The 7,941-nt window shown below is 46.5% G+C and overlaps 1 protein-coding gene across 6 annotated transcripts in view; it reads right to left on the bottom strand.

Moving 5' to 3' along the window:
• Positions 1-7,941, bottom strand: part of Arnt2 (aryl hydrocarbon receptor nuclear translocator 2) — a 168,957-nt gene that overhangs the window by 127,877 nt on the left and 33,139 nt on the right. Inside the window, exons 2-3 of one of the 6 annotated variants that reach the window (XM_029535023.1) lie at positions 2,901-3,025; positions 2,746-2,808 (exon numbers count right to left, since the gene is read on the bottom strand). The exons of 3 other annotated variants lie outside the window; for them this stretch is intronic. The gene's annotated coding sequence lies outside the window, so the exon portion shown is untranslated. Of the gene's footprint in view, positions 1-1,276; positions 1,354-2,745; positions 2,809-2,900; positions 3,026-7,941 lie in introns of those variants that run through there. 2 more of the 6 variants (XM_029535029.1, XM_029535026.1) reach the window with 2 other exon arrangements.

The following is a 7,941-nucleotide window of genomic DNA, read 5'->3' on the forward strand; positions in this document are numbered from 1 at the left end:
ACACACACACACACACACACACACACACACCCCATGATCCCACGCACCTTGCCTTGGGCCTGGCATGCTCACTGTTTCTCCCTCACTCATGTGAGGTACCTACTCTCATTTTTGCACAGGTCAGAAAAATGGCCCCTGGCTTTGACCAGGTTCCTACAGTTCCATACTTCCTTCAGAAGGTTGATGAATGCTGGTGAGGGAACCAGAAATTCTGAGTTCATCCTTCATTCTGCTCTCAACTCCCATTCGCTGTAGGCATGCCAAGCAGAGGCTGGTCAAGCTTCAGCAAGAAGCCAGGGATGAGCCTCACACATACAGATGAGGGTTTGTCACATTCAGCAAAGACTGAGTCTGTGTCACAGAAACTCAAATGCATTCCATGAGAACAACTCCACAGGTCAAGTGCAAACCACCTTACAATAGACGTAGGATTTCCCATTGTGCATGTAAAAGTTTAAAGCAGGGGCAGCTCCTACATGTGGCGGCCTCTCTGCTCCTCCCACTCACTTGAGCTTTTCTACTCAGATTTGGCCTCTCCCACGGGAGACCTGGGGTCATACAGTGGCCACAGCTGCCTATGGCCAACAGTGACTCTCCTGTTCCTACCCTCTCTGTGGGAAAGGCTCCCTGCCTTACTCAGGCATCCATCCTTCTTCTTAGGAGCCTGTCCCTAGCCATCCACTTAATGACCCTCCTGCATCAGTTGCTCTTCACCAGGACCCCAGGGCATTCCAGGCACTTCTTTTATGCATTTCTCCCTCACTGACCCCCTGCTGCCAGTGTGCTACATTAACACCACCTCTGCAGATCTCAGGAAGCTCGCTGGCCCTGCCATGAGTCTCTCCACTTCTGCTGCTTGCCTGGCTGGTAACACCCAAGACTCCTGCTCTGCCCTGACCCTCTTACCTGTACCCACTCAGCCAGATCAGATAAGGCCAGCCAATCCACTCTCACCCTCAACTTCTCTTTGTTCTTACCACTGTGTGGAGTTCCTGCCCCCACCCACTTGTTCCTGCACGGTCAGGCTGCAGCCCCCTCTCCTGCCCATCATTCTGGCTCCAGCCACATTCCAGTCCATCCTTGTACCAAACTCTGTTCTCTTCCACCCCAGGACCATTGCATACACTACGTCCTTGGATGAGGGTAACTCCCATCCTTCTTTCTCTTCACCCAGTTAACCCCCTGGTCATCTAGATTCAGCTTCAGTACCCAGTCTCAGGGAGGCCTGTTTCCAACCAGCCCCTCCCTCCTCAGTGTAGATATGGTCCCATTCTACCTGTAATCTTCCTGAAAGAGAATGAAGGTCACAACAGTCCAGGTGAGAGACCAGGGTTGGGATGACAGAGCCTCAAAGAGGAAGGATGATGTCACTGTCTCAAAATAATGGTGTGTCAGCCTCAAGACTCAAAAAGGGAAAACCCAAAAAAACCTTGGTCACCTGATCCTCCTACACTGAATGGGCAGAGAATTCTAGAGGAGGAAGAAAACCACGGCTGGGCTGGTTGCAAGTTTACATGTCCTATGTCACAGGAGCTTGTGCTAGGACCTGTTGCCAAGAATAAGTGCATCGATAGCGTCTCGTGCCTGTCGACTCTGAAGCGCACAGGTCCTGCAGAATCTGCCACTGCTCTCAGTTTCTCCATCCACACCCCCAAGGACCCAGATTAACCAAGCATCCTTCCTTTGCTCAGGTGGCTGTCTGTTTGGAACATAAGCACCATTTGCAAAACCTATTTTGAGCCACAGACTGTGCTACAAACCAAATGGCAGTCAGAGATTTTTTAAAGAACCAATCACGACTGAGCATGAAGCTGGCTGGGCATGTCACACTGAATGCTGCTGGCAGTGAGAGAGGTAGCCCTGTGCTCTGGTGATCCCAGAAGACTTCCTGAAGGCTACCCCAGGACAATCTACTTATTGACCACAGAAGCACAGCAGGAGAACTTCTCTCCTGCATGCAGTCCTTCAATGGCTTCACAATGTCCAAGCACACCCCATTTCAGCCACCTTCGAAGGACACACCTTCTTGTTCACTTTCAGTCACTGAAACTCTGGAAACCTTTGAGCCCAAGTGCTACTCTCAACAGACTCAGTTATCCCCCTTGTTCAACGTGAATCTTTCGCCATGACTTGTTCTCAGGGTTATTCATCATAACTGACGGCCAAGACAGAAACAAATATTAGCAGCACCCCCAGCAAGATCAACCCCACCTGCAAGGATCCTCCAGGAAACACCTGCTTGCCAGCTCCTAGCTAGTGCTGTGACAGGGCTGTGCACACACCAGAACACCAGCTCAGACTAAGAGTGATTCAGGCTTCGCCACACACAGAGGGTATCTGGCCCATGGCATGGCATCCAGCTACCGACTATTCCTCACTCCAGATTCTGCCATGCTGTGTTGGATCCCGATAAAGCAGAGCAGGCAGGTATAGCCTGGGAAGATGCGAAACTTGAGAGCATGAAGATGAAAGCAAGAGGAGGAAATAAAAAAATAGACATTCTGTTTTCCTCCTCAGTGATTTCATGGAAATCCACCTAGGAGAAAACTAATCACACGCAAACTTTCACAATACAAACACATGGAATATTTTCACAACCATTCAAATAAATAAAAAGCCCAAAGGCTCTCTCTACGGGTGGGAGAAGAGGAAGGAGGCGGCTAAGAAAAGGAAATGTTCCCTCCACACCCATCTTTCCCAGAGCGATGCTCGTCACAGATAGCACATCAAATGCTTCAGCCCTACCTTCTCAGAGGGTTGAACAAAGACCTTTCTTCCTTGTGAACACCACCTTCTTAGGAGGATGTGCTGCCCGGGTAGAAAATAATGTCAGAAACCTCTGGGAGCAAATGCACTGCATTTGTATTCTGCTCAGAAAATGTCATCACAGATCTGTTTACCTTAACTGTGGACCATGATTCAGCCGTGACAACTGTCTTGCATACTGATCAATTTATTTGCAGCAAAATTTCCAGCGTTAACTGCTTAGGTTCTGAAAAACTGGATGCTTGGGTTTCTTGTGCAGCTGCGACACATAAAGGAGAGATCTAAGCTTGTTACCAAAACATTTCTGCCAGAGACTATAAAGGATTTTTCTTGATGTGTGGGCAAGGGAGGGTCCTTTCCTCTTCCGGATAGAAGTCAGAGCTCATGATTCCTTCAGGCCTTCCTCAGGGTGGGATGTCTATAGCACAATGCACAGAAATATAATGTAACAGGGAATATAAGACTCTGCAGCCACTTTTTTTTTTTTTTTAAATCAGATTTTAACCAGCTTGTGTGACCCTCTGTAAGACATACCCAATCCCACAGGCAGGATAAGCCAGGCTTTGCCATAGGTCAGGAGGTAGCAGAAACAGGAGTTATTTGTGATTGGGGTCAGGAAAGGAGGGAGGGGCTAAGCCTTGATCTCTCTAGCATCTATCATCCCAGACTGGACCTTTGGGGACGAGAAACAGACCCCATGCAAACTGGGGAGACCTCCCTCTTCTACTAGCAATGGCGTCGCTGGTCCATCCTGTCTCCACAGGCCCCACTGCGTACTGGGACACTGGTGTCAGGGTACAGGTTCCCATCAGTGATCATGCCCAGAAACTCTAGCTTCCTTTACCTCCCTTCTGAAAGCCCAGTGTCTCTGTGCTAAACTTTAATTTTTTTTTTTATTTAAAAAATTTGTTTCATACAATATATTCTGACCATGTTTTCCCCTCCCCCAACTCCTCAAACCCGACCTTTCTACCCACCCAACTTAATGATCGTTCTTTCTCTCCAAAAATAAAACAAAACAAAACAAAAAATAAAAATCAAGACAAACAACAAGATAAAAAGTACCAAATGAAACAAAACACACACACACACACACACACACACACACACACACACAGAGTCCATTATGTGTTAGTCAGCTACTCTTGGGCAATGGGCCTGCCGTAGTGTGTGGTTGATGTATCTAGTAACCCTCCACTAGAGAAAACCAATTTTCTCTTTCCCAGCAGGTATCAATTGCAAATAGCTTCTTGGCTAGGGGTGGGACTTCGTGTCCATTTCCCCTTCTCAATGTGGGACTTTGTTTTGAATCTGTGTAGGATTTGTGTGTGTTGTCACAGACCCTGTGTTTCTATATGTATCATTAGTCCTGTTGTGTCTGAAGGAAGACAAACGGTCTCACTGCAAGGCACCGCAGGCCTCCTGAGAGCTAGAGACCTTCAGATGAAGGCTGGGGTCACTAGCCATGTAGAAGATGGGCCAGGGTAGGTGGTGGTCAAGAGGGGCTCCAAGGGAGGCTGGGCTAAACCCCAGGCTGAGGTTTACCAAGGCCTGATCCTAGAAGGAGGAGAAAGCACAGCATAGGGGTAGCTGGCGGAAGGCCTTGCTATGGTCTCAAGGCTTTGTTTCTGCACACTCAGAAATTTAAGAATGTCAAGTGAGGCAAAGTTCAGAAGCTTTGAGGAAAAAAACCCATGCGAGGCCAAGTGTGTCAGCCTGGAGTATAGTCTTTGAGGAAGAAGAAATGAAGCTATCTTCAAACATCTAAGGGTACCTTGTTGAAGGAACCAGAAGAGACCAGTTCTCTACTGTGGAGGTTTCCTCGTGATGATGACAAACATAAAAGGCAGGGGACAGAAGGAATGACTGGAGGCACACAGCCTGTCCAGAGACAGTCTAAGGGTGACCAGAAACCAAATGAGTGAACATGCCTGACATACAGAGAAAAGCTAATAAATTATGAAATAGCCAGACAGATAAAAGTCACTCAGCCATTAAATATCATGCTTCAAAGAACGATCTTACAGGAAAGAGCTAGAGTAAGGAGATAGAGCAAGGTGCAGAGTCTTGTGTCAGAGTATTGTTCACAGATCCCTCAAGTCCAGCTTCAACTACTCTGCATGTCCCAAACCCACTTGGTAGCTTTAGCTTCTTAGTCTTGGCTTGAATGTTCAATGGCCCAAAGGACCTATATGTGATTCTAGATTTTACTTTCTTTTGTTAAGAAAAAGAGGCTAACACACCTCCTTCTTCCTGTCCTTTATTTTCATTGAGATTGGGATATCTCTGGTTACTATCAAATCTTTCCACTAACTCCCTAGGACCCTTCCCCTCTGCGCTGGCCCTCTGAGGACATCATGTCACCTGCTATGAGATGATATAAAGTGGTGTGGGAGGAGATGGAGCCTTTAAGAGGTGGGGACTAGTGGAGAGAAATTACGTCATTGGCAGGCTGTGCCCTTGATGGGAATATTAGAACCTGTACTGTGTAGATTTTTTGTCACTTGGACACAAGCTAGAGCCATCTGGAAGGAAGGAATCTGAATTGAGAGAATGCCTCCACTTGTGCAATGTGGCACAAACTTGCTTCCATCATGTATTCATACTTAATGGGGCAGGAGACATGGCTGCATAGGTGAGAGCACTTGTTGCTTTTGCAGAGGGAAGGAGCTCAGTTTCCAACACCCAGGCAGCTCACAACCACCAGGAACTCCAGATACTGGGCATCAGATGTCTTGTCTGGCCTTCAGGGAACTGACATGCGTATGTGCATATAGACGTACAGGCACACTCACAAACTTAAAAAAAACTAACAAACAAACCTAACCAACTAACCAACCAAACAAACAAATACAACACCAGCCAGCTCAGGGCTACAGATAAAGACACCCAGAACCACCCCTGCCTCAAGGTGTAGGGACAGTAGGTGCCACTACCATGATCAAATATGAGATGGAGGGATGGGAAAGATAGAAAAGACAGAGTGGATCAGTGGGATAGTATACAACAACCTGGAGCTTATCATAGAATTGGCCCTGCAACCTGAAGCCTGGCCTCAGGATGCCCCTGGCTCCAGGAAACAACAGAGACCAAGATAAGGAAAGATTCAACATTTTGCCTTGGACCTCCTCAAAGGACCACTATGGTCTGCAATGTCACTGGGGGAGGCCATGTTTGTGTCTACAGTCTACGCTGCTGCCCCAGGACACAATGAAGCCTGAGATGTATGTGATCCTATAGAGTCTGTACGGCTAACTGATGACGTATTGATGTCCTTGGGCTTTGCTCCCTGAGGGAGCAGGGCAGGGGCACACCGATGTGAGTGGCATATGTTGTCTGAGGTCAAATTGAGGTTCATGGTCCATGCAGCTCCTGAGAGCCATGAATGAGTCCTGATATGTCTAGTGCTTATGTTGATGTCCAGGACCTGGGCTGCTGCCTGAAGCCATATTAAGGTCTGTGCTAGTGAGAGCTGGCTTGTCCCTCTCCTGCCACCACAAGGTCTCTCTCAGTTGAAGGTTTCTGGTGGAAGAAGGGGTGCCCCTTGGGGGGCAGGTCACTAGGAATTTGACCATGCTCTAGTGAGTATGGGACTTTCCCTCCCTTCTTGTTTTGCTTTGTTTTATTCCGGCTGGGGTGGTGGCAGGGGCAGGGGAGGAGGGAGGGAGGAGAGGTCAAGAGGGAAGTTGCTTGGAGACCAGAGGATGAGGAGGTGAACACCATCAGGTGCATGATATGAGATTCCCAAATAAATAATCAATAAAAATGATATACACCAAGTAAACAGTACAACTATTATGAGAGAAAAGGATTAGCTTGCTACCATCACAGATTGTTATGTTCTTTTTAAGCAAAGATGCATACAGAAGCAGATATAATAATGTAAAGTAGAATTAAAAACTATGTCATTATTACAATGTCTGTTTGGGATTATTTTTGTAAACGACCTTACGAATAAACAATCTTTAGGACGTCATTCCCTTATTTCTTTGTTTAGACAGTGCATCTTTCAAGGAAAATGCTTTTTTGGACTTGTCTTTTCCAGGATAAACTAACAATCATTTGTCATGCTTATTATTCGAAGGATTCTCAGGAAGTAAAATCTCTAACATCACACTGCCACACCTACAGTAAATCATTGTCAGCGCAGAGATGATTGAGAAGACAGAGAGAGAAAGAAAAGTAGAATATACTAGGGAACTATAAAGTAGCCCCAATATGCCCTGCTTCTTCATAAAACTCAGCCGCAAGCAAACATCCCTTAGACATCGTAGCCTGTAACATAGTAAATATAAGGACATGTAACCTGGCAGAGCCAGATACCACTGTTCCTTACACAGAAATACAAATGTCTGCAATGTGAATACCATTAATAAATGACAACAGTAATAGTAGCAATAGTCATGCCTGTTACAATGTCAGATTGTCATTCAGTAACTGTAGCATCTGGCTTCAGCCTGGATTACTGTCACACATTGACTTTGAAGCTCTACATTAAGTAAAAACGAATAAATTCAATGCACATCCAATATGTGCTCTGTCTGTCTGTCTGTCTGTCTGTCTGTCTCTCCTCCCACCCCTGGCCCATGTGTGTGTTCTTGCAATACAACAGAAATGGAACAAAGCTAATATGTTACTGCTAGGATTACATGTGGTTGCTAGTTGCACTTAATGCTCTATTATCTCCAAGTTCTTAATACATAGACTGTAATATTCCTGTAGTTAGGAAACAAGGCAAATGCTGGGACTGAACGTAACTGTGAGGCACCAGGATGCTGGAATCTGGAGGCAAGCTGAGTAGGAATGTAAATCATAGAGGGAGTGTCACAGGAGCCAGCAGGCAAGTAATCCTGTAGCCACCCACAGCTCAGCTAACTTGTTCTCTAGGGAAGGGGGTGTGCTGGGCGGATGCAAGTCAGATAGAAAGACAAAGTGTCTACTGAGTTCCAGAGAAGTGTCAAGACTGAGCAGGCTCAGGAGCCCTAGCACCAGGGCTGTGTAAGCAACAGTGTTACTCCCATGTTCAAGGGGAGATGGGTGCTTAGTATAGTCTGATTAGGATATACTGCAGTTAGTTAGCCCTGCATGATAAACAGTCTAAATATTCCACGATCCAAATATCCAGGAAGCATAAGAGATGGAAAGAAAAGACTATCAGAGAGAGAGAGAGAGAGA

Source organism: Mus pahari, chromosome 1, assembly GCF_900095145.1.
Source record: "Mus pahari chromosome 1, PAHARI_EIJ_v1.1, whole genome shotgun sequence".
Lineage (NCBI taxonomy): Eukaryota > Metazoa > Chordata > Mammalia > Rodentia > Muridae > Mus > Mus pahari.